Source organism: Balaenoptera borealis (genome assembly GCF_965194805.1).
Source record: "Balaenoptera borealis genome assembly, chromosome: 17".
NCBI lineage: Eukaryota > Metazoa > Chordata > Mammalia > Artiodactyla > Balaenopteridae > Balaenoptera > Balaenoptera borealis.
Window position 1 is genome coordinate 80,148,046 of NC_138876.1, and position 18,199 is coordinate 80,166,244.

At 44.5% G+C, this 18,199-nt stretch overlaps 1 long non-coding RNA gene and 1 pseudogene across 2 annotated transcripts in view; one reads left to right on the plus strand and one right to left on the minus strand.

Annotated features, from left to right (window-relative positions):
- The window catches only part of LOC309615341, a 53,783-nt gene that overhangs the window by 21,829 nt on the left and 13,755 nt on the right, over positions 1-18,199 (minus strand). The window lies entirely within an intron of this gene.
- Positions 635-8,226, plus strand: LOC309615325 (small ribosomal subunit protein uS8 pseudogene; annotated as a pseudogene). Its single transcript has one exon. The product of its transcript is annotated as a small ribosomal subunit protein uS8 pseudogene (transcript).

Below are 18,199 nucleotides of genomic sequence, written 5' to 3' on the forward strand. Positions count from 1 at the left end.
CTTCCCTCCCTCCCCAGAGGGAGCTACTAACCTGAATTTGGTAATTATGTACCTTCCCCGTCCATGTTTTTACACTTTAACTATTGTTTCTATTCATAAACAATATGGAGTAATATTTGTTTTTTTTAATTTATATATATCGTACCATAAATACCAAAATGAAACACCTAGTCTCGGTAGTTGTTTTAACAATTATAGATAATATATGTAAAGCATTGAATGTTCATCATATTATATTAAATATTGTTGTCTATAAAGCATCTTCTTGAAACTAAACAAATTAAACACCTGTCTCAACAGAACTAGGGCCGGGGGCTTCCCTGGTGGCACAGTGGTTGAGAATCTGCCTGCCAATGCAGCGGACACAGGTTCGAGCCCCGGTCCAGGAAGTTCCCACATGCCGCGGAGCAACTAAGCCCACGCGCCACAACTGAAGCCCGCGCGCCTAGAGCCTGTGCTCCACAACAAGAGAAGCCACTGTAGTGAGAAGCCCGTGCACCGCAACAAAGAGCAGCCCCCGCTCGCCGCAACTAGAGAAAGCCCGCGCGCAGCAACGAAGACCCAACGCAGCCAAAAAATAAATAAATAAAATAAATAAATTTTAAAAAAAATAGACTTAACAAAAGAAAGAACTAGGGCCGAAGACAGCTGCAGCCACGCTGGCCTCCATGCGTTGCCTCACTGGCCTGTGGCCTCGGCACTGCTGTTCCCTCTTCCGGGAGGTCTCTCCCCCTCTATTCATTACCCTCCCTCCTTCCATCAGCTCAAAGAGCAGCGCTGTCACTCTCTAACTCCCTACTCTGCTTTATCTCCTATGGCCGGATCATGGCCATCTGTCTGGTTCATGTCTGTTTCCCCATTGGAGGGCAGCCTCCCTATGCACGCCTCCCGTTGGTTCACGCTACATCCCAGCACCCGGAAGGGGCCCAGCACACGGCAGCTGCTCATCTAGTCCGTGCCGATGGCCCGCATCATCTGACAGCCTGCTCGCTGCCCAAGGCCTTCTTAGTTCCACCACGGACACAGCTGCACAATGACAGACTCTCCCTTCCTAGCAAGTATCCTCCTCATCCTCCTGTGCCTTATACGTCGCAGGTGGTCAGCAAATATCTTATTAGTGCGTTTTTCTTAATCAAAAAGTACTCCTTCCGTTAAATGTTATATGAAAAAAGCAAGACAAAAAGCTGTATGTATATTTGATGACACGAATATCAAAAGGTGCTTTTGAAAAACACTGTAAGGAAATACACAATACTATATATTTAACATAATAACCAACAAGGACCTACTGTATAGCACAGGGAACTACACTCAGTATTTTGTAGTAACCTATATGGGAAAAGAATCTGAAAAAGAATATACACACATATTCATGTATATTCATTCTATATATATATTCATATATATAGGTGTGTGTGTATATATCTGAATCACTTTGCTGTACACCTGAAACTAACACAACATTGTAAATCAACTATACTTCAGTAAAAAAATTAATTAAAAACAAAACAAAACAAAACACTATAAGGAAGCCAAACAAACTGGTAGCAGGACTGTAGCTATCTGGGTGTTGTCTCTTGTTCTTTTCTCATAATGTCCTGTGATGTGTCATTATCAATTTTACTTTTTTGGGGGAGGGCAGTAACAAGTTTGTATACTTTGATCCAGTAAACCCATGCTAAGGAATTTATTCTAAGGGTTTGCTATTACTTTTAAAATAAGAAAAAACAGGTACCCAAAAGTAAATTCATTGAGTGCTACAACGTAACCAGTACGTTCAAGAAGTAACCGGGAATATAGTGGCTATTTAACTACTGTGTCTGCCCTCAGAGACAGTGCCATCTATTTGGAAGGGGAAGGCAGAACATACCAGAGACAATACAAAGATATTCTGACACCATGTAATTGGCAGCTAAGTGCTGGCGGCTCACATGTATTATAGGAGCGACACGGAGCGGGGATGAGTGTGGGCTGTTGCCATCAGGGAAAGCTCTCTGGCAGCGGGAGCTGTGGAGCTGGGACTTTAGAACTGGGACTGGGGAGAAACAGGGCAGATCTCCGGGCGAGGACTGCCCGCGGTCCTTCAATAGGGAATCATTACGTGCCATGGGGACAGTGACAAATGACCCAACTGAAGCACAGAGGTTGTGGGAGGACTTGGGAAGAGCTGGTTCGGGGCAGGCGGGGGCGGCACACTAGGAGTGTTTAGAGGGAGTGGCGCTGGGCGATGGCAAAGCCACTGGACTCGACTGGACAGGAGCAGGAGACGAGAGTTCAGTCACCCTGCACGTCTGGCCTGACGCAACAATTGGAAGCTCAGAGAACAGAAAGAAAACCTTAAAATCTAGCTTCCGTGTACGTACGAACTCAGAATTGCTCAAGGGGAACAGTTTTCCTCTTTGAATTTACAATCATACAATCGGATTTCACTTTTAAAAATAACCTCTTTCTAGGGACTGCCCCGGCGGTCCAGTGGTTAGAACTCGGCGCTTTCACTGCCAGGGGCCCAATTCCATCCTTGGTTGGGGAACTAAGATTCCGAAAGCCACACAAGCCGCAAGGCAAGGCCTAAATAAACAAATAGATAAAAACCTCTTTCCATATCACTTATATGTGGAATCTAAAAAATACAACAAACTAGTGAATATAACAAAAAAGAAGCTGACTCACAGATATAGAGAACAAACTCGTGGTCACCAGTGGGGAGAGGGGAAGGATATATCCCTATAGAGGGATAGGGGAATAAGAGGTACCAACTATTAGGTATAAAATAAGCTACAAGGATGTATTGTACCACACGGGGAATATAGCCAATATTTTATAACAACTATAAATAGAGTACAACCTTTAAAAATTGTGAATCACTATACTGTACACCTGTAACTTATATAATATTGTACAGCAACCATACTTCCATTTTTCTTAATTAAAATAAAAAAATAAAATAAAATAACCTCTTTTCCCTGGTACCTTTACTCTCAACTTGTAAGTAAAATAGTTGAGATTCATTCAAACAGAATCTTTATGTATAAATTCACAGCTTTGGTTTCTTACAAACTATTCATTAGAAATTTCCCACATTTGGGGAAAATTATTTCTTTGCCAAAGTCGAGCCTTATTATTGTGACGTTACTTAGTCATAATCATGTCTACCGAAGTGCTTGTTTTCTCTACAAAATGATAAAATCTTAAAGTCCTTCACTGGATACAGCTAGCTTCCTTTTAGTTAGTAAATGTAAAGTGAAAAATGTATCAAAAGACTACTTGAAGTAGAGGTCACAAAAGAGGCACAGAAAATAGAGCACTGTCCGAATACTCTTACTTTATGGAAATATTGTTGCACCAACTACGGTTCCGATAAATTAAAAATTTAGAAATTGGAAATGTATTATTTGGAAATGCGTGTTGTTAATAGACTTGCTATGTATGGCGGTAGCTACAGTTAGGGAGCACCTGCTAAGTGTCCTATACGCCGAAGGTTGTTAAGTCCCAGCAGGGAGGCATTGTATGAAGATGCAGTGCTAACAGGGCAGGGCAGGCCCATTGCTCAATCCCAGCTGTAACCCAGCTGGGAAACCAGCGCAGGATCAGATAGCCACGGAAATGAGACCGTGCACCATGGCCGGTGGCCGTGAAGCTAGGGAAAGGTCACAGGGAGAAGGGGAGATGGTCTCCTCATGGCACCTTCTAGCTTAGGAGAAACCTCAGAGATGGCTCCAGAGAACACTTCTCTTGGGTTCACAGAGAAGTCCATTTGAGGAAGTAAGTCTATGCCAACCACAGGGAATGAAATGTGCGCCATGTACTGGAGTACGTATCGCGTAATTCAAGAGATGTCAACAGTGGAATAGCTTCTCCTGTTTCCTTCTGTTTTAAGTTTAATCACTTTAAATGAAATTATTTTTTGAAAAGATACTACTTGCACAGAGAACAGAAGTCAAAGGGAAGGGCAAGACACACTGTGAAAAGTCAGTCCCTTTTCCTGTCTGATCGGCCCAACTACACAGTTCTTCCCAAAGCAACCTCTTCTGCCTGTGTCTCCAAGGCTGTAAAGGTAAACGTATGAACACATCTTGTGAGTCCTTTGTAAAGTTGAAGAAACTGCCCATGTAAATCCCGTCCCTCTCCTTCTCGCAAGAAGCCTCTCCCTAGGACCCCCTTCTGAAGGCCCCCTCCTCTCTCCTCACCCCTCCTCCCTTCCCCTCTCGCCCCACACCTGCCCCGGAGAGTGTGTCTTACCTGAAGACAAGTGCTCCTGGCTTCTCTCCAGTGCACAGAGTTTAAAACAACGTTGAGGCCACCGAGTTAAATTAACCAAGGCGCCATCATTTGTTGAAGTAAGAAAGGGGTATGGATAAAGTACACAACACACGATAACATACAATCACTAATTTCTCCACAGTTGCTAAGATTTAGGCCAAAATCTGTTTGCTCGGGGAAGAAGAAGAAGACTGAAAATTGTAAAGCCTATTAAAAGGCCTGGGAAACTTGAGAAAAGTAACTCTCTTGTTAAGAGACTTCTGAACCCCTTAAGCCATCAAAAAGCAAGTATTTGTTACATTTTCCTTACTCCCTATTATGTATGCATTTTCTGTTGCCATTCACAAGTGTCTGTTGGACAACGTTAATCCATACCTATGTTTTAAAATTGCAAAGTATTTACAACTTGCAAACCTCTTGGTGCAGATGGATAATCAGAATCGTCCAGCTCTCTCTCCACCATCTTTCCATGCCGCCATAATGGTGGGCATGAATGCCGCCATAATGGTGGGCATGAATGCCGCCATAATGGTGGGCATGAATGCCGCCATAATGGTGGGCATGAATGCCGCCATAATGGTGGGCATGAATGTCCTGGCTGATGCTCTCAAGACCATCAACAATTCCTAAAAGAGAGGCAGATGCCAGGTTCTTATCGGGCTGTGCTCCAAAACCATCGTCTGGTTTCTGTGATGGTGAAACATGGTTACATTGGCAAATTTGAAATCACTGATGACCGCAGAGCTGGGAAAACTGCTGTGATCTTCACGGGCAGGTTACACAAGTGTGGCGCGATCAGCCCCAGATTTGATGTGCAGCTCAAAGATCTAGAAAAATGGCAGAATAACCTGCTTCCGTCTTTTCAGTGTGGTTTCACTGTCCTAACAACCTCAGCTGGCATCATGGACCACGAAGACGCCAGACAAACATACACAGGAGGGAAAATCCTGGGATTCCTTTTCTAGGGATGTAACACATATGTGCAAATAAAATGCCTCAATGGAAAACAAACAGAATTGTCCAATGTAAACAATACCTCCCAATTGTACAGCAGGTTGTTCACAGAACAGTCTTTTATACAACAGTTGGCAGGATTCCAGGCACTTAGGCAAAACACCCTGGGGAACATAGAAAATAATATTTGTCCAGGTCATATTCCCCTTGATATTAAAAACCTTCAATATTTCAAAGAAATTACATCTCATCTCTTCTTAATCCAATTTTCCCCCTGAATTCAGTTGTCTTGTTAAACTGTGATGCCCGGTAGATCTTTGTTAGTGTCCTAAGGCTGCACTGCCCAATACGATAGAAACAGTTATATGTGGCTATTTAAATTTAAATTAATTAAAATTTAATACGATTTAGAATTGTGTTCTTCAGTAATGCTGGCCACATTAAAAGTGCCCAGTAGCCATGCGTGGCTGGTGGCTATCGTATGACACAGCACAGATATTCATCGTCATGGAAGGTTCTATTAAACAGCACTACTCGAAAGGCAACTTTTTATTTTTCCTTCTTCTTTTAACCAGGAAGTTACATTTTGGCATAAAGTAAATGAATTTTCAAAAAGCTAGAGGTTACCAGATAGTTTGAAACTGCAGATTCAGTCTCAAAATCTAAACCAAAATAATTCCAAATATCAGTTACCAAAGCAAATGAAAATAAACTAATACAAGACTTCTCCGCCCATTTCTGCTGGCTGAACACCAAGTCATCTTTCAAGATTCAGCTCTGGGACTTCCCTGGTGGTCCAGTGGCTAAGGCTCCACACTCCCAATGCAGGGGGCCCAGGTTCGACCCTGGTCAGGGAACTAGATCCCACATGCTGCAACTAAAAGATCCCACATGCCGCAACTAAAAGATCCCACATGCCACAACTAAAGGATCCCACATGCTGCAACTAAGACCCAGCGCAGCCAAATAAATAAATAAATATTAAAAAAAAAAAAAAAAAAAAAAAGATTCAGCTCTCCCGGAAAGGCCTTCCTGGCTCTGCTTAACCCCCATGGGCCACCAGAAAAACGATCACTATCGCGCTCACTGAATTCTGCACGTGGGTCCAGCAAGGCTCCCAAATAAAAATATTTTTTATCTACTTAATTGTCTCTACCTCTGTCTCTAGATGTTTAAGAGCATGGACCTTAGCCCACTGGTCATTATAACCCCAGTCTGCACATACCTAGTAGGGAACATAATAAAAACTAAACCAAGGCACTGGCTGCATCATGTACTGGGCACCAGTTTGTGCCAGGAACAGGACTAGTGCTAATTTCTGGGGTTGTAGATTGATTACAAGAAATCAGACCCACCCTCAAGGAGCTCATAACCAGGAAATTATTTTCTTAAAACTGATTTGAAGTGTTATATGGCCTCACTTAGTAGGATTCTGCTCTGCTAGAGGAATAAGGAGCATTCCCAAAATGAAAGAGTTCTTAAAATTAATATGTTCCAAGGTAAGGAAAGTCTGAGAAATTGACACAGCCAAAGGCGACACAACAACTAAATGTAGCATGAGATCCTGGATGCAACCCTGGAACAGTATAAAGACATTGGGTAAAAACTGGGGAAATATGAATCAAGTGTAGACTTTAGTTAGTGATAATGTATCAATATTGGGTCATTCACATAGTTCACGTCACAATATCATGACAAATGTACACGGACGTTATGATGTTAACATGGGTGAAACTGGATATGGGATGTCTAGGAACTCCTTGTATTCCTTTCACAGTATTTCTGTAAATCTAAAACGACTCTTAAATAAAAATTTATTAAAGAAAAACTAATATTTTACCTCTAAAAGAAAAAAAAAAACATTTCATTCTCATGAGGAAAGATTCTGACCTGAACTGAAGCTAATGTAAAAAATTCATGGAGGGCTTCCCTGGTGGCGCAGTGGTTAAGAATCCGCCTGCCAGTACAGGCCACACGGGTTCGAGCCCTGGTCCGGGAAGATCCCACATGCCGCGTAGCAACTAAGCCCGTGCACCACAACTACTGAGCCTGCACTCTAGAGCCCTTGAGCCACAACCACTGAGCCCACGTGCCACAACTACTGGAGCCCGTGCACCTAGAGCCCGTGCTCCGCAATAAGAAAAGCCACCGCAATGAGAAGCCCGCGCACCGCAACGAAGAGTAGCCCCCGCTCGCCGCAACTAGAGAAAGCCTGCGCGCAGCAACGAAGACCCAATACAGGCAAAAATTTAAAAAAAATAAAATAAATCTTAAAAAATTCACGGAGCTGGAACGTACCTCAAGCCAGGCTCTGCGTCACCAGCTGCTGCACCTCCACATCCTGAAATCCTGAACGTGGACTCGACCTGGCCGTGGTGACACCCTGCAGCCCCTCCAAGGACACCGCCAGCGTTGAGAAAGGTCTCCGCTCTCTGCAGGACCACTGTTTTCTTGTTTTTAGCCTTTTCTCTTTTTCAACAATTTGCAAGAGGCTATGAAAAGTTCATCATTTGAAAACATTGGGAGTGTTGCAGTCAGGAGGGATGGGGCAAAATGTCAAGTGCGTGGAATGGGGGAGCCCTTGCGTTTCCCACCCGCAGGTGCACGCCGATTCCCTGGGGAGCGTGTGAAGAGGCTCCAGCCGGTCTGGGGTGGAGTCCGAGAGTCTCTGCAACAAGCTCGGTGATGCTGCCGCCGCTGCTGCCGCCTCCGGTCCCCAGGCCCCAGGCCTCGCTCAGCTCCTCAAGGACGGAGGTGGGAGCCCTTTAAAGCCCAGGTGGCGCCTTGGTCCGCGGAGCTGCGGTCCCTGCGCACTTTCCATGGCCTCCAGCGGGGACACTGCCAGCTATGCCGCTCTCTCCCAGGGGGGACAAACCTGACCTCGACCTGTCCCCGTGGCCACACGCACTCCCGCGCACGTGCACACACATCCACGCGCACGCGCACGCATACGCACGCGCACGCATACGCACGCGCACGCATGCGTTTCCTTGGTGCTCCTCCCTCCCTGTGCGCCCGCAGCTCGCATCCGTGTCAGGTACCCGGTGGGAGCGCTGCGAGCAGACGTGCCGTCCAGCGAGACATCCGGCTGATCAAGACAGCGCGCTGAGGAAGGCGGGGGTGGGCAGGGATGCTGGAAGAATGTGTCAAACATGCCCCTTCTGTCTAGGAGACTCAGTCTATACTGGGCGTCCCTGGCACCGTGCATGGGTTGCCAAGAGTTGAGCATCGGCATATCCAGAATTACCCCGCATTGCCTAAAATCGTGTGTGTACAGTGACTGTTACATCATATACCACGCACGTCTATTCTAACTGAATTGAAGAAAGATGCAAATACTTTGTTTGCCTGGCAGCTGCCCAATTATTATAGGAAGGGGGAAACGTCCCTTAGCAAGTCCCGGGTGGTCAGAGAGGCCCGCAGGGAAGGTGGCCTTGAAGCTGAAACTTGAAGGTTAGGTGGGTAGCACCCAGCGTCAGCCACCCGGGGAAACAGCAGGAGAAAAAGCATTCCAAGGCAAGGGATGAGCTGCAGTAGGGCCTGGAGGGGGAAGTGGGGTGCCCTGGACGCGGCCTATAGCCCAAGGGGAGGATGGGACAGCCACCAGGATACAGAAGTAGAAAGGCCAGAACCCAGGTTGGGTCCCATCTCTCCCACATTCTTACAGATCGGCTCAGTTCACAGTTATTTCTTCTTCCACTAAATTCTGCATCAGTTAACTATGGCTCATCATCTGTTACCTGGATTTTGTGATTTTTGCAAATGTCTCATTTACGTGGGAAGGCCCTAGGGGGAAAGATGGGGCTTGATTTTTCTTCGTGACATTGTCACACTGCCTTTCATACAGTTAGCGCTCAGGAAATATTTCTTGGACAAATAAGTAGGACAATTAGAGAGGCCAGGATTTTTATAAGTGCAGCAGGCCACGTTTCCAGTAATTCATCTATTGCTCTGAGGATTCTAAGCTGGTTTTGTATTCTGTTTTTTAAGACATCCCTGACTTATTTCAGATGCTCAGCACAGCGTAAACATAAGTTGATCGACCTTCTCTAAATCCTTTTTCTGTGTTTTTAACAGTATTGCTTTACGCAGGAGATCTTTCAAGTGCATAGTTGCTTCCTGTTGCTACAGTTGGTCTCTTGGCTGAGTTCTTCTAGGGCATTCTGTGAAGATTCCTACCCTTCCAGGTTGCAGTGCCGCCTACACTGTGTGTTCCAGCCTGGGCCTAACCCAGTAGCGTGAGAACGTCTGGTGGGACCAGAGAAGGCTACCGGCTCCCAAGTCCCTACTTCCCTCTCCCCCGTGCCTGCCCCATGGAAGGGCAGCAGAATTTTTCTGCCCACCTTCCTCTTGCTGCTCCCCACCAACTTCTGAAAGCTCCATGCTGTGACCCCGGATGACCTCTGACACTGAGTTGGCCAAACCCCAGCTCCTGGTAGAACCAGCTTCCAGTGGAGCTTTGAGGAATCTCAGAATCCGGTACCTGGGTCCTATTGCCAGCAACCGTTTCACTAACAGAACATTTTTAAACCAAATGTGCTGCACTGTCCTTTACAGGTAGTGCTGTGTACCATGCGTTTTTTGAAGCACTTGATAATAGTAACTAATTTGATCTTCCCGGAAATTCTCCAAAGAAATTGCTTTCTTACACTCTTCTCTTTTTCACAGGGGAGGAAATGAAGTCACAGAGCTGGATCCAGGCTCTGAACCAGCAGGCTCTACTGCCTCTTGCTTTGCTTACAAAGAAAAAAAAATTCCTTTTTTTTTTTCTTTTGTTGTTCCTAAAAATGTCTTTTATACACATCCATCTAAAACCCTGTCAAAATGACAGTAAAGGAATTTTTTTAAAAAGTATTGACCCAAAATTATAGAAAGAAGGAGAGAAAGAGATAAGAGCAGTCAAGAAAGCTCAGCGATTTCTGAAGACACAGTGGAAGGAGGCTGGTACTTCTTTACATGAAGCCCACCGGGTGACAAGCCCCAACAATACAGGGGGTCTTCGCATCAGCATCTCACTGCCTCACTCTTAGCTGTGAAGGGATGGCCAAAGAGCACTGTGCATTTGAAGAAATCGTCATGAAAAACACCGTATCTGTTTCTGGAAGAAACAGAACACAGTTCTGGAAGGAACCAGATGGCACACTCAGACTTCGACATTTAAAGGAAATTTAATGGGGTGACAGTTGACAAAAGTAGGCAGTGCCCACAGGTGGCTCAGTAGGAGGGAGGGGTTGCTACGATCTGGAGAATGTAGCTGTTTGGAGAGGCCACTGCCCTGGAGCTGTGGCCTTTGGGAGAAGAATCTCGGCTTCCCCAGCGGGTGGGAGGAGCCTGGGGGAATCACTTCCTCAACTCACGCTCCTTTGTCCCAGCCTCCCACAGGCCAAGCCCAAACAGAAGCTCAAGGGCAGAGGAACCTACTCATGCCACCTCTGTGGCAAAAAGCGGAGAATCTGTACGACCTTCAGTGTAGGTTGGTGGGGTCAATGGAAGATATTCGTCACCAAGACCAAAACAAACAGAGGAGTGAGAGGAGGAAAGGAAGATGCAAAGACAATGCAGAGAGCAGAAGAAACCATAATTAATATCCTCGAAGAGAGAAGAGGATACATACATTTTCCGTCATATATCCTATGTATGATATGAAAAGGATTAAAGAAGGAAGAGACCATGGATATCATGAACTTTGGGTGATTGTGATGTGTCAGTGTAGGTTCATCAACTGTAACAGATGTACCTCTGGTGGGGGGATGGATATTGGGGGAGGTTATGCATGTGGAGGGGACAGGGGTTATACAAGAAATCTCAGTACTTTCACCTCAATATTGCTATAAACTTAAGACTGCTCTAGGGGCTTCCCTGGTGGCGCAGTGGTTAAGAATCCGCCTGCCAATGCAGGGGACACGGGTTCGAGCCCTGATCCGGGAAGATCCCACATGCCGCGGAGCAACTAAGCCTGTGCGCCACAACTACTGAGCCTGCACTCTAGAGCCTGCGAGCCACAACTGCTGAAGCCTGCGTGCTGCAACTACTGAAGCCCGTGCGCCTAGAGCCCGTGCTCTGTGCACCACAATGAAGAGTAGCCCCTGCTCACCGCACCTAGAGAAAGCCCGCGTGCAGCAACGAAGACCCAATGCAGCCAAAAATATAAGTTAATTTAAAAAAAAAAACGCTCTAAACGATAGTCTTAATTTAAAAAGAGAAGAAGCATTCTCATCTAGAACTTCTTAGGATGCTATTGGAAAATGTCCTTCAGTAAAACAAGGGAATGAACCAAGAAAAAAGGGAACGTAGGCCCCTAGTATAAGAGAAACATGTGTGCCAAACGGATCCATCAAGAAGTAACAACATAGAAGCATGTAATTTAGAAATTTGGAGGTTTTTTTAGGGAAAAAAAATAGCTGAAAGAATTGAAAGAAGTCATCCCTGGGGAGTGGAACCAGGGGTAAAGAAAGGTAGGAGACTGCTATTTGTCAGTGTCATCCTTTGAGCACTATTTTAAGGCTACATAGATCATGACTTTCATAAAAATTGAAGTCAATAAATGACTTTTTATCTATCACCTGGCTTCGTTTGGTTTTTATTCCCCCACTCAAAAAGCCTCAGGAACACTTCCCACCCCTCCCAGTAAATTAACCTCCATTCATTGGTTCACCAAGCTATTTCCATTTTCTATCTGCCATAGACTGTGTTTAGGCAAAAGAATTTATAAATATGTTAGAGAATTCCCACCCATGAAGAACTTCCCATGTGATTAAGAGGTGAGAAATAAACGATTTCATCATAATAAATGAGACATCAGAAGTTAGATGGTGCCAGTTATAACTGTTACAGGAGGTAAGAAATGAATCTCTGTGAACAATCACAATCAAGAAAAGCTCCAGGATAAACGGGGATCTGAAGTGGGTATTAGTATGGTTAGGTTTTGGGGAGAGAAAAGGGGTGAGTGTTCAAGACTAAGGTGGGAGCCGAGCAGAGACAAAATCAGGAATAACTCAGAGACTGGCGAGCAGATAAAGGTCTGGTTCAGGGTGGGTTACCGGACCAGTCGCTACAAGAGAAAAGCCCTTTAATGCATTCATTCATTCTCACAGCGAGCATGCATTGTACCCGGCACGCGTCACGAGCCACACCGGCTGCTGCGTCTGCAGCGGTGCTCTGCCGAGGAGCCCAAGGTCGACTGCACAAGAGACAGCAAGACAGCCGTGGGCCATCCAGTCGGGGTTTTTCCTGTTTCCGTTTGCTGAATCCCTGCCTCTCGAAGAGAGCCGATCACAGCTTAGGCTTTCGTGGATGTTGGCTCATGAAGTTCAAAAAGGATAACAGCAGTAATGAAGTTCAAAAGGGTAACAGCAGTAATGAAGTTCAAAAGGGTAACAGCAGTAATGAAGTTCAAAAAGGGTAACAGCAGTAATGAAGTTCAAAAAGGGTAACAGCAGTAATGAAGTTCAAAAGGGGTAACAGCAGTAATGAAGTTCAAAAGGGGTAACAGCAGTAATGAAGTTCAAAAAGGGTAACAGCAGTAATGAAGTTCAAAAGGGGTAACAGCAGTAATGAAGTTCAAAAGGGGTAACAGCAGTAATGAAGTTCAAAAAGGGTAACAGCAGTAATGAAGTTCAAAAGGGGTAACAGCAGTAATGAAGTTCAAAAGGGGTAACAGCAGTAATGAAGTTCAAAAGGGGTAACAGCAGTAACACAACCACGCTGAGCACGCCACTTGCTGCAAGAGCACCAGAGGGGCCTCACTCAGCCTTAGGGAGGCAGGAAAACTTCCCAGCCGACTGGAGGGAGAGAACGAGTACTGTGTTTTTTCAATTCTAACAGGAACACTTTTTCACTTAGGACATACCTGAGAGTGGAATACATCTCGCAGTTCATAGGTGGATTGGGAACATTGTTTCTCTTTGTCAGCGGCATATAAAATCATGGTGCACCCTGCAGGCAATCACATCTTGGGCTTGTTGAGATGTGGTCCCCAAGCCAGAGTCTTCCCTTTCCAGAAATCTGCGTGGCCATTAGAGTCGTCAGACCTCACAGGTTCCACCTCTGTAAGGACCCTTGTGTACCCACGCTCCTCACCACCCCCTGCAGTGCACTCGTCAGCTGCTGCTTCCGCTTGCTCTGACCCAGCCCTTGTCCCTTCCCACCTTCCATCCATCCCTCAACCAGGCAGACCGTTCCTTCCAGACAAAGTCTCCACTCAGCAGCATGGCGTCCAAGGCCTTTTGAGACCCGGTCTCCACCAGCTGCCTGTTTCTCCACCTCTCCCACTCTTGCACTTGGCTAACTCCCAGCTTATTTTATGGACTCTAAGATGCCATCGGTGGTAAGTCACACCTTTATTTTATGGAACACTAAGAAAGAGAAAGAGACTCTCAATCAAATGGTGACATGCTGTCTCAGGCCAGGTGCCCCAGGAACAAAGCCTCTGAGGAGATGTGAGTGCAGAAGGTTGACTGGGGAAGGTTTCCCAGAACAATAGGGGCAAGTGAAGGGGCGCCGAGGAGATATACCAGCCCCAGAGGGAGCCCAGCAGCTGACGGCCCCACAGAGTCTGCCCGCGTGGAGGTGGGGGGCAGAGCTTTGAACCCCACATAGACTAGTCACTGAGTGTAGGGTGTAGCCTTGGGTGAGGCAGGTAAACCCCAGCTGAGAGCTGTCGTCTGTCAGCACTCTGAGAGATGAACTTGACAGAGCATGCGGGCAGCGCCTACCTCACCCACTACAAACGCATCCACTGCGACGTGGTTTCTGAGGTGATGTGTTAGGATATGAAAAGCTGGGCACCTGCCGATCAGTTAAATATGCTGCTATATGTGTAGTCGATTCCTTTTCTACTGACATCATCTAGAGTTAGTTTTGGTGACCTGCAACAAAGAATCCCCATAATGCAGAGTAGAAGGAGGTCCCAGAGGGAAAATGATACACCTGGGTTTTTTTAACATTGAAATTATTTTTAAGTATATAGTTCACTGGTGTTAAGTACATTCACCTGTTGTGCAACCATCATCACCATCCATCTCCAGAACATTCTCATCTTGCAAAACGGAAACTCTGTCCATTAAACAGTAACTCTTCCTCTCCCCACCCCCATCCCTTAGCAACCACCATTCTACTTCCTGTCTCTATGAATCTGATACTCTAAGTACCTCATATGAGTGGAATTGTACAGCATTTGTCTTTTTGCAACTGGCTTATTTCCCATAGCATAATGTCCCCAAGTTTCATCCATGTTGTAGCATGCAAGAGAATTCCCTTCCTTTTTAAGGCTGAATTATATTCCATTGTATGGGCATACCACATTTGTTTTTCCATTCATCCATCAGTAAACATTTGGGTTGCTTCCCCCTCTTGGTTGCTGTGAAAAGTGCTCCTGTGAGCATGGGTGTGCAAATATCTCTTCAAGACCCTACTTGCAATTACTTTGGGTATGTACCCAGAAATAAGACTGCTGGCTCATATCACAGTTCTATTTAACATTTTGAGAGGCTGCCACACTGTTTTCCATAGTGGTTGCACCATTTTACAATCCCACCAACAGTGTACAAGGTTTCCAATTTCTCCACATCCTTACCAACACTTGCTATTTTCTAGGCTTTTTTTAAAAAAAATACTAGTCATACTAATTGGTGTGTGATGATATCTCACTGTGGTTTTTATTTGCATTTCTCTGATCATTAGTGATGTTGAGCATGTTTTCAAATGTTTTTTGGCCATTTGTATATCTTCTTTGGAAATATACCTATTCAAGTCTTTTGCCCATTTTTTAATCTGGTTATTTGATTTTTGTTGTTGTTGAGTTGTAGGAATTCTTTATATATTCTGGATATTAACCCCTTATTGGATATATGATTTGCAAATTATATTGTAAACTCTTGAACTTCATACTTTCCTGCTGCCTCAACAACTCCACAAACAAGCTGTGAACACTCAGCCCGGGTGACCAGGTACAGCAGTGTGATAAGGCTGATCTCTGCCTCAAATCCCTTTCTTACCCTCCCTGTGACCTAGTGACCTTCACACGCACCAAAGCCTTTTTCTTGTGTACTCCACCCTGACCTCCAATAAAGGTGCTGTGTCTCTCAGCCCTCTACTTGCTGGGTTGAGCTGGCTCAACATCAATATTTCTCCCATTCCATAGGCAGCCTTTTCACTCTATTGATAGTGTCCTTGGATGCACAAAAGTTATAAAGTTTGATGTAGTCCCATTTGTCTATTTTGCTTTTGTTGTTTTGGTGTCATATCAAAGAAATCATTGGCAAATCCAATGTTATTAAGATTTCCCCCATGTTTTCTTCTAGAAGTTTTATAGTTTTGGGTCTTATGTTTAGATCTTCTATTTATTTTGAGTTAATTTTTTTTATTTGATGTAAGAAAAGGGTTCAACTGCATTCTTTTGCATGAAGACATCCAGTTTTCCCATCACCATTTGTTGGAGAGATCATCCTTTCCCAATTGAATGATCTTGACAGCTTTGTCAAAGACATTTGACCATATACACAAGGGTTTATTTCTGGGCTGTCTATTCTATTCCATCAGTCTATTTGTCCATCTTTTTTTTTTTTAATTTTATTTATTTATTTATTTATTTATTTATTTATTTATTTATTTATTTATTTATTTATTTATTTATTTATGGCTGTGTTGGGTCTTCGTTTCTGTGTGAGGGCTTTCTCCAGTTGCGGCAAGCGGGGGCCACTCTTCATCGCGGTGCACAGGCCTCTCACTATCGCGGCCTCTCTTGCTGTGGAGCACAGGCTCCAGATGTGCAGGCTCAGCAATTGTGGCTCACGGGCCTAGTCACTCCGCGGCATGTGGGATCCTCCCAGACCAGGGCTCGAACCTGTGTCCCCTGCATTGGCAGGCAGATTCTCAACCACTGTGCCACTAGGGAAGCCCTATTTGTCCATCTTGATTCCAGTACTGCACTGTTTTGATTACTATGGCTTTGTAATACGTTTTGAATCCAGGAAGTCTGAGTCCTCCAAATTTGTTCTTCTTTTTCAAAAAAATTTTTGGTATTTGGGGTCACCTGATTCCATATTAATTTTGTTTTTTGTTTTTTTCTATTTCTGCAAAAAATGCCATTGGGATTTTGACAGTACACCTACTTTTATGCACATCAAGTTTATGGTTCCTGTGGGTATCCAAGTCCAGTAGGCAGTTGGTTAGGACTCAGGAGGCACAGAGGATGGAATCAGTCATCTTACATAACGTTCTCAAGGAGCTTCAAATGATTGTTGCCTTCCAAAAAATGTAGCAGGAAAAATAAATCCCAAAGGAAAAGGAGTTTCTGTATTGTCAACATTTGTCTTACTTCTCTGTTCATCCATAGAGTCTATACCCAGTATTTTAAAAATAAAATCATTTGACATGATTCTCCTCAAAGAAAAAGGATAAGAGTTTGCTAAATTTGAGGGAAACCACACTCTATGAGGCAAGGAGGAGGCTACCTTTCACCCTTCTCCTTCCATCTGACCTGAGTGCTACACCCAGTACCCAGATACACCTTGGCAAGGTAGCCTGGGGCTGGACAACCAGCTGCCCAGACCTACTGAGGTCTGAGGACATAGCCCAGGGATCTGTATTATGACCAAGCTCCCCTGAGATTCTTAAGCATATGAACATTTGAAAAACACTGAACTGGAACAAAAAAAAGTTTTACACAAAGGAATTCAACTCAGGAAATAATTATCATCATCATAGAATAGTAAAGATTCTGGCATAGCTGTCAACATACAATACATAGTAGAGCGTTTTACAAATGTAGCATATGTTGATTCTTCCTAAGACTCTTATATCCTTATTTCTGTTTAAAATGTTTAAAATGTGAAGCTTATTCTTTAAGAAATACAATCATTAAGTATGCCTTCAGCCATGCTACTTAACTTTCTCTTTAAGATTGAATAAAATTCCCAATCATATCTGATATCATGATTCTCATACTTGGGAAATCCTTTACACTAAGCTGTTAAAATCATTAAGCCAATGTCCTCGATTTAATCTTTAAGGTTGACCAGCCAGCGTTGAGTCACCGCAATCTTCTAGGTCAGACAGGAAAAGAATTGACGTCGTTACAAAATACCACTGCGTAAGTGTCTTTGAGAAAATGGCACCCAAGTGGACACAGTTGGGTAATGAGATGTGATGGACAACAGTCCCCGGGCAAGTGAGCTGGAATGCCAGGCCCCTGGCACTGCACCCCTCCCGGTGCCCTTGCATGAGCTGTCGAGGATCTGTGACACACTTTCTCTGACATAACACATCTCAGGGATGTATCAAGATGTTTCCTCTCCCCCGACATCAACCAGCCTATTAGGAATGATGATTTGGCCCATGCTATGCTCAAGGGACCGATGCAATAAGGGATGTTTCATACAAAGGGGCTTCCACCGTGAGCCAGCAACGCTGATCTGAGCTAAAAACAGAGATGCACAAAAATAAACCTTCAACTTCTCACCCTGAACAATGAAGATGTTTTCCAGAAAAAAATGCACAGGATCTAAACAGCCTCGGAGGTAGCCAGCTCTTTTCTCCAGCTTTTACTTTTTAAACAAGAAAAAATAAAAAAGGATATCAGCTGACCCAGCTGGTTTACCTCACTAATCTGCAACAGCAACTGCCCAAAAGAGAGTTATAATATAAACATGCCGGAACGGTCTTGTCGGATTCTCTGTAGCTTTCAGCAACAAACAAAAAAGTATAACTAGCCATTTATTTTAATATCATAATGAATATAAATACTTGCGTGTCAGAAGTCAATGTTAATATTCAACTCGATTTTAAAGAGATATGCCAAAAACTTGGTTCCCATCACACACCATCCTCTCTCTCGCCCTCTGTCTCTCCTCCCCAACTTAAGTCAAAGGGAGGGGAAACTTGAGGTGATTATCAGAGGACAGAGAGGTAGATGATTATATGAATCCGAATCGCCTAGGACCTGTGATGGTGTGGACAGGCAAGTCCAGGAACCAGCCGTAGCCCA